This window comes from Hypanus sabinus, chromosome 29 (genome assembly GCF_030144855.1).
Source record: "Hypanus sabinus isolate sHypSab1 chromosome 29, sHypSab1.hap1, whole genome shotgun sequence".
Lineage (NCBI taxonomy): Eukaryota > Metazoa > Chordata > Chondrichthyes > Myliobatiformes > Dasyatidae > Hypanus > Hypanus sabinus.
Window position 1 is genome coordinate 14,930,307 of NC_082734.1, and position 16,115 is coordinate 14,946,421.

The following is a 16,115-nucleotide window of genomic DNA, read 5'->3' on the forward strand; positions in this document are numbered from 1 at the left end:
CACTGGCAGCTTGAGGTAGCTTTAGTTTCAATGCAATTAGAACAGGGATGCCCAACCTTTTTTATGCCATGGGGTCCTATCATTAACCGAGGGATCTATGGACCCCAGGCTAGGAACCCATGCATTAGATAGACAATGTTTATCTGTATTTATATTACCATGAATCTATTCTTTGAAATAGTATGAAGATAACAGTATGGGTAGAATGAGGACTTTGTAAACTCATGGTGCTTTTGTGGAGATGAGAATACCTAATAGTGAGAGATTTTAACCCAACAGGATTCCCCTTCAACAATGCTGCATGAATGAGTACATAAAACTACCTGAAATAAAGGGTAATAAAGATCTTCACACTCATGAAGGCTTTCAAGACAGGATAAATCTTCATAAGATTTAAGATGCACTAAAATTCAGCACAGGCTGAAAATAGTTTTAAGCCCCAAAATAAATCCACCAGAGATGGTCAGTTGTGCCTCCTTTCCTGGGCTGGCTCTAATTTGTTCCACTCTCCTGGACTTTCCCTGCATCCATAGATTTGTTTTCAATGATTCTTTCCCCTTCCCTTTGCATTTTTATTACTGAATTTATTTCTGCAACTCTTTTAGGCAGATCATTACAGAGCAGTATTTGTCCGTATTCCAGAGCACTTGCCACAGAAATGTGAATGTACAGTAGCCATATGATGACTGTTGTAAAAGGGTGCATAGGGTTGGACAGACAGAATGTAGGAAAGCGTGACATTAGGGCAGACATTACCACTGAAGTGGAGGAGGAAGAAGAGGCGAGAGAGCAAGTCAACTTACATTAGGAATATAAATAGCACTGAAAGAATAATAGATAATATTGTACATTAATAATTATTCTTTCTTTTCTCTAATTGGATGCTCTCTTCATGGAGATTGCAATAGAGGAGATAAAATCTCTTCCCTTTCCCAGGAATTGTTCTTAACCCAGCAAGCTGGGGACAATTTATGTCTTCTTAGTTTTTACACTGGATTATTGGCACAAATTTGATATTTGTTATTCCTGGCTGAGTCACGTCTGCTGCAAAAATGTTGCTTCACAATAAGAAATTAATTCCTATATATATATATATATATATATATATATTCCAATGTAAAATGAGAGGCGATAAATTTGATAGCAGATTTAAATCCATTTTTTTGATCAGAAACATCATATTTATAATAATGCAATAAACTGCAACAAGAGTTGTTCACTCAGCCCTGGAAATCCATTCTACCCTTCAATTATATAATTGTGCGCCAGAGTAAGCCTTGCTGAATGGGTCAAATTCCTGTAATAACTTAAAACAGACCAAATGGTACTGGTTCTTTGAAGGACCAAGCCATAATATATTGATTGAAATTTTGTTCTCTCTATTGATATATATGAAAATTGCCTTAAACAACCAATTGATTGGTTAATCAAGAATAATTGCTACTTACATTTCTCCTTTAACAATATTCCACTATTCATTACCAATAAAAAGATGGTGGTACACAGAAAGACAATTCTCTCTAAGTCAATGACTTTGCTGTGGCGCACTGATTAAGCCTATGGGCTGCTGAAAGACTATATGTTCAGTAGCTGACGGAGCTAGTTATAGGTACAAATAGGGGAAATTCATACCAGGATATAGCATCTGAATTGTAATGACAAACAAAAGCAACCTGAAGTAAGGGTTTTGGAACAAGCTTTACTTTTTTTAAATGCTTCTGGCAAACATGCATGGAAGAAGCTTAGGTGGTGAGTGATCTGTAACAATTTCAGTCCAATTTTAAAGATATTCTAAGAAGTGAACAATTGGAGTGTCACCATGATGTTAACACAAACTACAGACATTCAGTTGGTCATCACCTGCCTAATCTGACGCTGTGGTCCCCAAGCTGCTTCATTAACTACTTCAGAATCCACAAAAGAAGAATAGAAATAAGTCATCTTTGATCCTGAGAGGTTCTTAAGAGGAGATGGAGCTATGCTACTTTAATTTCACTGATAAATTTTCCCTGTAGCTACTGAAACACTAGGAGCAACAGCTAGGATTGAAGCCTTTCTCTCAGATCAGAACTAGGGTCATTCTCCTTTAAAAAAAATGTTAAGCAGAGATTTAACAGATGTATCCAATATAATGAAGAACTCCAGTGTTTATAGAGGAGTTGTCAGTGGGATAAGAATCAGTAGCCAGAGGATACAGACAACGTAGAGAAAAATCAGGTGGCAGAAAAGGATCATTTTTAACACGACGAACTGCTATAATCTTTTACTGTCTAAAAGGTGGATGAAGTAAAATTATCTGTAACTTTTAAGTGGGAATAAAGAATAATAAAAGAAGACAAAATTGTAATGGTTGGGAAAAGAATAGAGAATGGGATGAGTTGGATAACTCAAAGAACTAGAACAGATGAAACATACTGAGTAACCTCCTTCCACACTGTTTGAACTGAAAATAATACTTGAGCCTCTCAGAATATTATTTTACTGTCATCTTACTGCAAAAAATAATAGGGAAATTGTGTTCTTCCTTATTACTGTCCCTCATTTAAACATACAAATAGCCCCTTCAAAAATCATTTGTAAAATACAACAGTAATTCTAACAGCACTCCAAAACATTATTGTCTAATGCTAGCTGCTTATTCTGAGCAGTTTACATCTGTATCATTTTGTCTTATACTTACTGTGGTTCAACTTGAACAGCAAATACTTAGACACACACGGACGATTTATCAGTTAATACATGAAAACAAATACTTGAAAATGCCTCTGATCATAACTCTGACAAATAATGGTTAAACAATCAGCATACTTCTGCTTTACAGATACAAAATAAAACCACTCTTGGAAGTCCTTTGCCTAATCACATACTATGAATAGATTACTGAGTTAACAGTTCAGAGCGTCTGAATCATTACAGTATCTTAATGAAAGCTTCACATTTAGAATTTAGCATTGCATTTGTGCCATTCTGCTTAAACAGCTATCAGCCATGATGTGAAAGCAAGCATTAACTTTAAGAGGAAAAATAGAAGGAAAAGCATAATCTGAACAACAGGAAACCTACCTCACTCTGCCATTCGGAGTTACTTCCAGTACAGCAGTTTGAAATGTGGATCCAGATCCTGACAGGTGAGCAGCAGAGTCCTGAACTGAGGCAGCAACGTCACAGCAAAGTACAGTTTCCTGCTTTCAGTAAAACAGAGGGGGTTGAGGCAGGAAGTCTGCAAGCTTATCGCAAAAACTGTAGAATTACGTGGGAGGCTAAATCTAAAAAAACTGACAAAATCAGAAAACTGGCACGTTGTGTTTGAAAGCAAGGTGGGTTACAAGTAAACAATTACCCTTGTCTTCACAGTGCCTGTAACCACAAAGAATCATTCTTTCATAAACCTTGCTACCAGTGAATTAAACTAGACATTTATTTTGGCAACGGCAGTGAATATTTGATGTAAAATTGAAACTAAAATTATATTTGTAATTAATGCAAAATAATGGTAATCTTACATTGTGATAAAATATCAATTTTACTGTTGACAATAAAAGTGTGTACTTTATACTTTCCTGCTGTCAATTACCCAATTAATATATTGCCTCCATGGACACTGGTTATGGTCTCATAATTTGTAATGTATGAATCTAAGCAACGTGCTGAGGGGCATCAGTCCTATACTAAATATAGACATACTTTTCATTTTTATTGGATGCCACTCTAATACAGGAGCCCATTCCAAGTCAAAATATTGAAGGTCACAGGCTAACCACGTATGGATCACAAATTGTATTCTCCTGTTCCTTGCTCCACTGTAATAACACAATGAATAGTCTTGTCATCACACAACCGGAAGGATGTAAAAGGACACAGAGGAGATTCATGAAGATGTTGACAGCACTGGCGAATTGAGTTACAAGTGAAGACTGACTCAGCTAGAGTTGTTTTTTTTTGGAAGAAAACAGTTAAAAGATTTAATCTGCAGAGGCTCATGAAATAAATATTTCTTAAACAGGAAAGAAATAATTCCCTTAGCAGGGAAGTCAAAAGCCAGGGGACACAAACTTCTCATTGGCAGAAACATTATGGGCAAATTGTAATTTTTTTGAACCAAAGGAGTAGTGGCGAACTGGAATAGCCCTTGAAAGAGCATTGATGGCAGAAGCCCTCATCATGTTTAAATACATCATAGACTCTTTATACTTACAAGGGAATGGGCAAGAGCTGTGATGGGTAACTAGCTTAAGTAGCCCAATATGTTTATTATGACTCCTTCCTGACAGATGATTGGGGGGGTTGTAGCACACCGCAGACTATACAATATTTTTGTTGTGTAGAAAGTATGTTCTGCAATGTCTTAATTCTTCTGAGCCTGTAATACACTTTCTTTAAACTTTCAAGATACTTCAGTAGCAAGGAAGACATATTCAATACATTGATATTGGAGACACAGAGCTATGGCTACTTTATAGTTTTTCTTTGGATATCAGGGGGTCTGTAATCTCTTGGAGCATATAATCCAAAGCTTGATTTGAAATGAAGTTAGGTGAATTTTATCAGATGAATGTTAAGTATGACAGAAATAACACCATGGAAAAAAAGTACTAATGGAAAAAATCTAAGTAATAAATTGCATTGTTAGGAAGTGCATAATTGATCTCCTCTATTAACACAATGTCCCCAGCCTGGCAGCTTCTGTACACCAGTGCTGGGGAAGGCAAATGGTTAGAGCAGATGAAGGGGTACCATTCAAGCAGGTTGGATAATGTTGTGTTTATTGTATGCTGTCAGAGCATCATACATCCAGGCAAGCAGAGAGTATTCTTTCATTTATTTTTCATGGTATCCATTCTGTGATTTACTCTTAAGGCCACAGTTTTTATGTGATTGATCCAACTGAGTTTCTGGTCATTTCAGCCACTGAATTCAAAGATAGAGGATGATCTTTATCTGACTGACTGTACTTTTGTGATGTGAATGTTACTTCCCACCAACTGACTGTGGCCAAATTCGACATTACTGCATGCAGGCTTTCATTTGCTGAGGCATACAAATAGACTGAAAAGTGTGCAATCATTTGCAATACTTCCACTTCTGTCCTTATGAAGGAAGGTATCCATGAAGCAGCTGGAAATAGTTGGGCCTATGACATTGTAATGAGAAACTCCTGCATTGATTGTTGTCACGGGGTTGGGATAATTAGTCTAACAACCACAACCATCTTTCTTTGTATGAGTTATGACTCTAGTCATTGGAGTATGTAAATCTTGACACCTGCTTTCAGTTTTATCAGAGCTCCTGATACCACATTTAGTTAAATGTTATACTAATGTAACGATAATCATTCACCTCTCCTCAAGAATTCAACTTTTGTTTACGCTTGATTCAAGATTGTGATGGGATCTGGAGCTAAATGGTCCTAATAAAACCTAAATTGGGCATTCCTGAGCAATGTTAATGGTGAGTAAGTGCTGTTTGAGAGCACAGTTGACAATGCTATTAATTTGATAATTATTGATTGTCAGTAATTAGTCAGATTGGATTCTCCCTTCTTCTTGTGAACATGACAGACGTATTCAATTTTACGCATTGTCTGGAAGATACCAGTATTGTAACTGTACTGGAATAGTTTGACAAGAAGGTATACTCAGAGCACAACATAGCACAGTACAGGCCCTTTGGCCCACAATAATGTGCCAACCCTTTAACCTATTCCAAGATCTAACCTTTCCCTCCCACATAACCCTCCATTATTCTAACATCCATGTGCCCATCTAAGAGTCCCTAATATATCTGCCTCTATAACCATCCCTGGAAAGGCATACCAAGGCCCTTCTCTCTGTAAAATAAATTAACTCTGACACCTCCCCCCATTTACTTTCCCCCTAATACCTTAAAGTTACACCCCCTTGTATTTTGCCATGTCCACCCTGGGAAAAAATCACTGGCTATCCACTTAAACTATGTTTCTTATCATCTTGTATACCTCCATCAAATCACTTCTCATCTTCCTCCTCTCCAAAGTGAATAGCCCTAGTTCACTCAACCTGTCCTCATAAAACATGCTTTCTAATGATGGTAATCTTGGTAATTTTCCTTTTCACCCTCTCTAAAGCTTCCACATCCTTCCTATAATGAAGCAACCAGAATATAACACAATAATTCAAGTGTGGTCTAACCAGTTTATACAGCTGCAAAGTTACTTTGTATTTTTGAACTCAATCCCCTGACTAACGAAAGCCAACACACCATACATCTTCTTAACCACAGCAAAAACTGGATCTATGGAGTTGGACCCTAAAATTTCTCTATTCCTCTACATTGTTAAGAATTCTGCCAATAACCCTGAATTCTTCCTCCAGTGAATCACTTAACATATTTCCAGACTGAACTCTATTTGCTACTTCTCAGCCCAGCTCTGCATTTTATCGATGTCCTATTGTAACCTACTACAATCTTCTACACTTTGCACACCAGCAGCAAACTTCATGTAGTTAGTTCTTAGGAACTACATTGAGACATTGCCTGGTCTGATAGCCTTTGTTGTGTCCAGTGCTCTCAGTTACTTCTTAATATCAGATAGAGTGAATTAAGTTGGCTTTTGTGATAATGGGGACCTCATGCCAAGGGCCATATCAAGCAAGTACAGAAATAGACGGATGGAGCAAATGAACTTGTGGCTGGAGAGATGCTGCAGGAGGGAGACAGTTTTTTTGTTTTCTGAAGCAGATGGGACTAGTACAAGTTGAACAGGTTACACCCTAACTGGATCAGGATCAAAGAGGAATTGCTGATGCTTTTAGTGTTAATTATTAATGTTGTTGTGAAGGGGGCCAAGGAATTGTGACTATAATATGATACAATTTTACATTAAGGTTGAAAGTATTCTTGTTAATTCAGAATTCACTGGAGATAGAGAAGACACCAGAAAATAAAATATCAGAAATGATGGGAGTGCATCAGGTTGATATAAACACAAGGAATCCTGCAGATGCTGGAAATCCAAAGCAACACACACAAAGTGCTGGAGGAACACAGCATGTCAGGCAGGCTCAGTGGAAATGAATAAACAGTCAATATTTTAGGTTGATATCCTTCTTCAGGACCTGGCAAATATGCTAGAACATGTCAACGCTAAGAAAGAGGATTTGCTGGAACATTTGAAACACCTTAGCATAGGCAAGTCTGATGCACCATCAATAACTCACTCTGAGACATAAGGCGAGATATCGGCTTTTATTGACTGGAAGAAGGAACCAGAAGTGAGTGACCATCATACTACGTCCTGGAGACTGAGGCCGAGCATAGGCCTCAGATCGCCTTTATACAGGGGCCTGTGGGAGGAGCCACAGGAGCAGTCAGCAAGGGGGCATGGCCAGACAGGCACACGTAGTTCACCACAAAGTCTGAGCAGTCAGATAGGATAACCCCCAGATTACTGATGAAGAGACTGCTGTTCCACTGGCAATGACCTTTGCATCCTTACTGGCCGCAGGAATAATACCAGATGTTTGGTGGGTGGCAAATGTTATAATCTTATTCAAGAAAGGGATTAGGGATAATCTTTGGAAATATAGACCAGTGAGTCTTACTTTGTGAGCATTTGGAAAAGCTTAGTCTGATTAAGGATAGTCAGCATGGCTTTGTGAGGAGAAGGTCATGTCTCATGAGCCTGATTGAATACTTTTGAGGATACAACAAAGCACTTTGACAAAGGTAGAGAGTGGATGTGGTAAGGTGCTTGTGAAGGTTTCCCATGGTAGTTTCATTCAGAAGGTGAGGAGGCACAAGATCCAGGGAAACCTGGCTATGTGAATTCCGAATTGGCTCACCACAGAGGACAGAGGGTGGTTGCAGAAGAAGCATTTTTTGCCTGGATGTTGGTAATCTGTGGTGTTCTGCAGGGATCTATTCTGGGACCCCTATTCTTTGAAATTACTATAAATAACTTGGATGAAGAAGAATAAGGGCGGGTAAGTTTGCAGATGACACAAAGGTTGGTGGAGTTGAAGAAAGCGTGGAAGGTTATTGTATGTTGAAATAGGACATTGACAGGATGCAGAGCTGGGCAGAGAAGTGGCAGATGGAGTTCAATGTGGAAAAGTGTGAAGTGATTTACTTTGGAAGGTTACATTTGAGGGAATAATACAGGCTTAATGGCAGGATTCTTAGCAGTGTGGACGAATAGTGGGATCTTGAGGTCCATGTCCGTAGGTCACTCAAAGTAGCTGTGCCAGTTGAGAGGGTAGTTAAGAAGGCTTATGGTGTATTGGCATCCAACAGTCAAGGGTTTGAATTTAAGAGCCATGAAATAATGTAACAGCCCTATAAAAACCTTGGATAGAGCATACTTGGAATATTGTGTTCAGTCCTGATTGACACATTATGGGAAGGATTGAAACCATTAGAGAGGGTGCAGAAGAGATTTACCAGGATTCTGCCTGGATTAGGAGCATGTTTTATATAGATAGGATTAGAGAGCATATCCAATGAGTGAGTTTGGGTTTTTCTCTTTGAAGCAAAGGAGGATGAGAGGCGACTTGATAGAGGTGTACGAGATGATGAGAGACATAGATCAGAGAGGATAGCCAGAGACTTATTCTCAGATTGAAAATGGCAAATATGAAGGGGTATAATTTTAAGGTGAATGGACAAAAGTATAAGGGGAATGTCAGAGATAAATTCTTTACACAGAGATTGGTGTGTATGTAGGTGCCAGAGTGGTAGTAGAGGCAGATACATTAGGGATTTTAATAAAATCTTAGACAGACACAGGATGATAGAAAATGTAGAGCTATGTAGGAGGTAAGGATTAGATTGATTTTAGAATAGGTTATAGGCATGATAACATGGGCTGAAGGGTCTGTACTATGCTTTTGTCTATAAAGAACCATATGGGCTTTTATGATAATCTGGTAGCTGCCAATGCGTGTTTAGGCAACTGCCAGATTGTCATGAAGTCGAACTTAAAGATTTTAATGAGTTTAATTTTGGCAGCTGCTATGGTAGGACTTAAATTTGGGTCTTTGGATTGTCAAGGCTCCTGGGTTTCTTGCCTTGTAACAATGTCACCACCCTGTCCACATTAAAATTCAGAGAATAAGCTTCCCATAGAAACAAAATTTGTACAATATTATCACTACTGCAGATGACATAGAACTTGTATTGTATGGCAACTTCTGTGTGAAACCACAAGACCTTAAGGTTGCAGTTGTGATTGGCAGGAAGTTAGTGAAGGTCCAGGTCAACATAGCTGCAGACTGTTCAATTATGCAGGAAGTCACATATAACAAGCAATTCTATCATTTCACTCTAAAAGTGAGCATGATCACTCAGTAGAATCATCTAAGGCTAGGTTTTGAAAGGATTAGGAGATGCAATATCGATCCACTTATTGAAGTAATGGATTTCAATGGATCTCCAACAATTGCAGGCTATTAAGAGGGCCAGAGATTTTGATTGGGTGGAAATTACCTAATAATTACCTAATAATTTCACTGTGAAGTAGCTGAGTTTATAAACACACTGAAGGAATCCATTCAACCAATGGATCAATGCTAGTTTGCCAGAAAACATCTCATTAGACCCATTTCCCCCTTCCTATTTCTCTAGATCCCTGTAACTTTACTTCTTCTCACACACCCCAATCAACTTTCTATTGATCCCTTTAACCATCAACCTACACTAATAAGAAGCACTTGGACTACCAGCCTGTCTTTGAGATAATAGAGTCATCTGCACTGAAATAAGCTTTCGGCCCACCTATCCATACTGAATATTGACTACTTTCCCCAATTACCAGCATTTGATCTGTGGCCTACTAAGCCTTGGTGAGTCAATGCTCATTCAGATTCTTCTTAAATGTTATGGGAGTACCTGCCTCCACCATCTCACTTCCTACTTTATCTATGCCTCTAATAATTTTGTGTACTTTTTATCAGCATTCCTTTATCCTCCTTTACTTAAATGTGGGTTAAGAGAAGAGAATGGAATGCCCTACTAGGTCCTACAGGGAATGTGTAATTACACACCTGAGTTCAGGATCAATCCCAGATCTATGGAGTTATAAGGCAGCAGAATTGTGTGCCAATATTTTTAGGAGTGAACGTTTGATTTTCACACTACAACTTGTTGAAGAGAATATTCAGCCACTGATATTATTCACCTGATTCAGTCAGATGGAATACTAAAGCAAGTCTATAAATAGACGTCAGGTGGATAAACTAAACTGGGAAGTATTTAAATGAAGCTTTATAGCTACACTGTAATCACAGATTAGATTAATCGAATGACTAATGATGATATTCAGACTGGGGATAATGTAGAGCCATTCCAAATCTTCTCAGACTGTCAGTGAGCTATGTACGTACAGAACACACTGAAAGCTTTTTGAGTCATTTAGCATAAACTGAGCTGTAATTTTTTGAAGTTGAAATTAGAACTCTAAAATAACTCAACAACTCTCTTTGTATCAAGGGAAACCATCCTTTTGTTAGAAACTAAGAAGTTATTTAGATCAAGTCATTAGTCTTCTAGAGTTGAAAGCAAAGAAAACTGGCCAATGTGTAGTCTGAAAGTTCAATGGGTATGTATACTAGTTATAGCTAGTTTGGAAATGCAGTGGAAATTTCAATATTATTGTTCTGGAAAAGTGTTTTGTTTATACCATGCAAAATCTTGTTATTTTGTACAACACTAACACCCACACACCAGAGAAAAAAAGTCTGTGTGTTGTGCAAAATTAAGAAATCGGAGCTGGAGTAGGCCTTATTATAGATCCATTTTCCTGTGTGGTCCTCTAATTCCTAAAAAACTGCCTCAGCTTTTAATGGACTAAATGCATGTACTAAATTCAAACTGCATGTCCTTTTGGGGCAGAGAATTCCAGATATTTCTTCCTCAACTCAATTAAATTGGGTGACTTACTATTCCGATGAAATGCAACCTAATTTTAACCGCCACCCCTAAAAAAAATTCTTTCCACACCTACCATATCAAGACCCCTCAGGGTCATTCCTCATTCTTCTAAACTCCAGAGTATAGGCCTTCACCTGCTTAATTTTTTTTCTCATGAGATAGCTTCCTTCATACTTGCAACCAGTATAGTGAACTTGTTCTGCAATGTCTCCAGGGCAAATGTATCATTTCTTAGATGATATTGCCATTTAGGAGAGAGGGAGAGAGATGATTCACTTTATTAGGACTATGGAGTCAGTTCTGAGCAGGAGTTCTTGCTGCAGCTGGATGAATAGAGTAATTGAAACACTAAAACAAAGTGTTTTTTTTTCCTGTACAGTTTTCATTAAGCTGAATGAACATACTTTACTTTTACCTTGCATGTACTTATCCAAATGATACTTAAGAGCCTAAATGTTATTCTCCACACTTTCTCTATGTGGTAGTGAGCTCATATTTTCTCCTGATAGACATGTTTCTCCTGAATAATTTAGTAATTCCATTGCTGTTATGACTAAATGCAAAACATTGCAAAAACTGGAAATCTGAAATAAAAATGGCAGAAACACTCAGAAGGTCAGTCAGCAGCCGAGGACGGTGAAACAATTAAGATTTCATATTGATAACTGTTCAAGAGAAATGTCACTGAAATGCTGATTCTGTGTCTACTTTATCAATTCCAGTTATAATTTAAAAAAGCCCTTTGTTTGGTTACTCCCTGCTGTTGGGAAAAAACTTTAATCCATTTAATACTAGAATGAGTTGTTTTGGATGTGATAGGGTGGGAGGGATTAAAGGCGGAAGGGGTGGCATTACTAATCAGGGAAATATTACGACAGTGCTTAAGTCAGACTGGAGAGTTCATCTAGAGAGACCTTATGGCTAGAACAGAGGAATAATAAAGGTAAGACCATATTAATGTGATTATATTATAAACCACCCACAGTCCGTGGGGTTTAGAAGAGCAAATTTGTAGAGATCGCAGACTGTTGCAAGAAACAGAAGGCTGTGATAGCAGGTGATTTTAACTTTCCACATATTGACTGGGACTCCCATACTGTAAAAGGACTGGATAGGAAAGAGTTTGTCAAATATGCTCAGAAACGTTTCACTACATCTAAAAATTCCAGCTACTAGAGAGGGTGTGATACTAGATCTCCTATTAGGGAACCAGACTGGGCAGGTGACAGAAGTTTGTATAGGGGAACACTTTGCAACTAATAATCATAATGCTATTAGTTTCAAGGTAATTATGGAAAAGGATAGGTGTGGTCCTTGGGTAGAGATTCGTAATTGGAGGAAGGCCAATTTTGATGGCATCAGAAAGGGTCTGGCAAGTGTGGGTTGGGGCAGGTTTTTTTCTAACAAAGGTATACTTGGTAAGTGGCAGGCCTTCAAATGTGAAACCTTGAAGGTATAAAGTTGGTAAGTTTCTCTCAGAATAAAAGGCAAGGATAACTGGTTTAGGGAACCTTGGTTTTTCATAGATATTGAGGCGCTAGTTAAGAAAAAGGTGGTACATGGCAGGTAGGAACAAATGAGGTACTAGAGGGGTATAAGAAATGCAAGAGAACATTGAAGGAGGAAATCAGGAGGGCTAAAAGAAGACATGAGGTTGCTCTAGCAGACAAGGTGAAGGAGAATCCTAATAGCTTCTACAGATATTTTCAGAGCAAAAGGATAGCAAGGGACAAAATTGGTCCTCTGGAAGATCAGAGTGGTAATCTATGCGTGGAGCCAAAAGAGATGGGCGGGGGGGGGGGAGACTTAAATACATTTTTTTGCATCTGTATTTATTCAGGCAACAGACATAGAATCTGTAGGAGTGAGCCGAAGAAGCAGTGAGGTCATGGACCCTATAAATTTTACAGAAGATAAGGCTTTTGCTTTCTTGAGGCAAATTAGGGTGGATAAATCCCCAGGACCTGACAAGGTGTTCCCTTGCACCTGTGGGAGGCTAGTGCAGAAATTTCAGGGCCCTAGAAGAGATACTTAGAACATCCTTAGCCATGGTTGAGGATTGGAGAATAGCTAATATTGTTCCATGGTTGAAGAAAGACTCTAAGAATAAGCCAGGAAATTATAGGCTGGCAAGCCCGATGTCAGTATTTGGGAAATTTATTGGAAGGCACTCTAAAGCACTGGATATATATGTATTTCAACAGACGGAGACTGATTAGCGATAGTCAGTCTGTGCGTGGCAGGTGATGTCTAACTAACCTTATACAGATTTTTTTCAAAGAAGTTACCGGGAAAATTAATAAGAGCAAGGCAATGGATGTTGTCTGAATGGATTTTAGCAAGGCCTTTGATAAGGTCCCGCATCAGAGGTTGGTCAAGAAGGTTCAGTGGCTTGGCATTCAAGATGAGGAATTAAATTGGATTAGACATTGGTTTTACAGGAGGGGCCAGAGAGTGGTAGTGGATGGTTGCCTTTCTGACTGGAAGCCTGTGACTAATGGGATCAGTGATGGGTCTGCTGTTGTTTGTCATCTATATCAATAATCTGGATGATCAGCAAATATACACATGACACCAAGATTGGGGGCAGTGAGGAAAATTAACAAAGCTCACAGTGGGATGTGGACTAGCAGGTAAAATGGGATGAAAAATGGCTGATGCAGGCAAGCGTGAGGTGTTGCAGTTTGGGAGGACCAATCAAGGTAGGTGTTACATGGTGAGCAATAGGGTACCATGGAGTCTGGTAGAACAGATGGGTCTGGGAGTACAAGTCCATATTTCCTTGAAAGTGGCATCATGGGTAGATAGGGTTGTAAAGAAAGCTTCTGGCACATGGGCCTTACTAAATCCATATTGAGTACAGAAGTTGGGATGTTATGCTAAAATTGTTAATGATATTTGGTGAGACCTTATTTGGAGTATTGTGTGTAGTTTTGGTCACCCACCTACAGGAAAGATGTAATAAAATTGAAAGAATGCAGAGAATCTTTACCAGGATGTTGCCAGGAATTGAGGACCAGTGTTACAAGGAAAGGTTGAATAGGTTAGGACTTTATTCTCTAGAATGTGGAAGATTGAGGGGAGATTTGAACAAGGTATACAAAACTATGAAGGATAAAGATGGGGTAAATGCAAGCAGGCTTTTCTCACTGAAGTTACGTGAGACTACAACTAGAGGTCATGGGTTAAGGGTGAAAGTGAAATGTTTAACGGGAACATGAGGAATTTCTTCAGAGGTTGGTTTGATTGATTGACATACAGCACAGAACAGGCCCTTCCAACTCTTCAAATCACGCCACCCAGCAACCTTCCAATTTTATTCCTAGCCAAATCACGGGACATTTTACAATGACCAAATAACCTACCAAGAGGTACGTCTTTGGACTATGGAAGGAATCTAGAGTGCCTGGAGGAAATCCACACACCCACGGAAAGAATGTATAAACTCCTTACAGGCAGCTACAGGAATTGAACCTGGGTCACTGCTACTGTAAAAGCATTGTGCTAACCACTAAGCTACCATACCACCTCACGAGAGAGCATGGAGAATTGGTGAGAGTGTAGAAAGACCTGCCAGTGCAAGTGGTTGATGCAGGTTTGATTTCACTATTTAAGGAAAATTTAGATAGGTAAATTCAATGGGATAGGTATGGAAGGCCATGATCTAGGAGCAGGTCAATGAGACTAGACAGATTAATGGTTGGCATGGACTAGATGGGCCAGACGGTATGTTTCTATGACTGTAACTCTAATAATTGCAGGTTCACAAGTTACTTCCATACAGGCTGTAGGAGCCATGTATCTACAGTGCCTTTAAAAGGGAAAATTTCATGTTTTATTGTTTTACATTTGAATCACATTGGACTTAATTTGGCTTTTTTTGACACTGAGACCTGTGGGCAGTCAAGGTGTTTCAACTGATGTAGTAAAAATTCACCTGTATCTGGAAGGTCCAACTGGTGGTGAGTCACTATCCCTGCAAAAGCTACATCATGAACACAAAAGAACACTTCAAGCAACTCTGCAAAAAGACCATTGAAAAGTACAAGTGAGGAGATAGATACAAGAATATTTTCAAGTCACTGAATGTCCCTTGTAGTAGTTAAGTCAATCATCAAGAAATGGATAGAATATGGCACAGGTGTAAGTCTGCCTTGGAACAGGCCATCCTCAAAAACTAAGTGACCATGCAAGAAAGGGATAATGAGGGAGGCCATCAGGAGCCCTATGATAACTCTGGAACAGTTGCAAGTTTCAGTGACTGAGATGAGAAAGACTGTGCATAGAACAAGTGTTGCCAGGATGCTTCGCCAGTCACAGCTCTATGGGAGTAACGAAGAGAAAGCCACTGTTGGGAAAAAAAACTCACTTGAAATCTTGGCTAGAGTTTGCCAGAAGACATCTGGAAGACCCTGAAGTTAGTTGGAAGATGGTTCTATGCTCTAGGAAACCAAAATTGAGTGTTTGGCCATCAGATAAAACACTATGTTTGGCATAAGCCAAACACCACACATCATCAAAATATACCATCCCTACTGTGAAGCATGGTGGTAGCTGCATCATGATGCGGCAATGCTTGAGCAGTTTTGTAAAGAAGAATGGGGAAAAATTGCGTTGTCCAGATCTGCAAAGCTGATAGAGACCTATCCACACAGACTCCAGCCTGTAATTGCTGCCAAAGGTGCACCTACTAAGTACTGACTTGAAGAGGGTCAATACTTATGCAATAAGTTACTTTGTTTTATATTTGTCATTAATTTAGATCACTTTGTAGAGATCTGTTTTCACTTTGAAATGAAAGTGTCTTTTTCATTTGATCAGTGTAAAAAAAAACAAATTAAAGCTACTTGTGTGATTCAGTGTTGTAGAACAATAAAACAGGAAAATTTTGGGGGGGGGTGAGTTTTTATAGGTACAATATTTTCTGTCTGTTGGAACCATAGATCTATTTTCTGTTTGTATTGTAGTTTGTGATGCTTTATTATGGTAATTTGTCAGATGGTTTGGGGTGTGATAGAAGCAAATGAGTATAGTTACATATTCGTATTTTGTTAGTTGTCTAGTTGAGAGTTAGTGGTAGCCAGGAATAATTTTTTTGTTGTTGACTGCTAATTGGGATATGATTGGAATGCTAACTAGATCGCTATCTTTGCTTAAATACACTAATTAGTTACAGAAACTTTATTTTATTAACTAGATTGTTAATTGGA

General features: G+C 38.7%; 1 protein-coding gene across 1 annotated transcript in view; it reads right to left on the reverse strand.

The window, feature by feature from the left end:
- The window catches only part of LOC132383035 (ankyrin repeat and fibronectin type-III domain-containing protein 1-like), a 214,250-nt gene that overhangs the window by 113,204 nt on the left and 84,931 nt on the right, over nt 1-16,115 (reverse strand). The window contains exon 2 of the mRNA XM_059953740.1: nt 3,064-3,182. The gene's annotated coding sequence lies outside the window, so the exon portion shown is untranslated. The remainder of the gene's footprint in view (nt 1-3,063; nt 3,183-16,115) is intronic.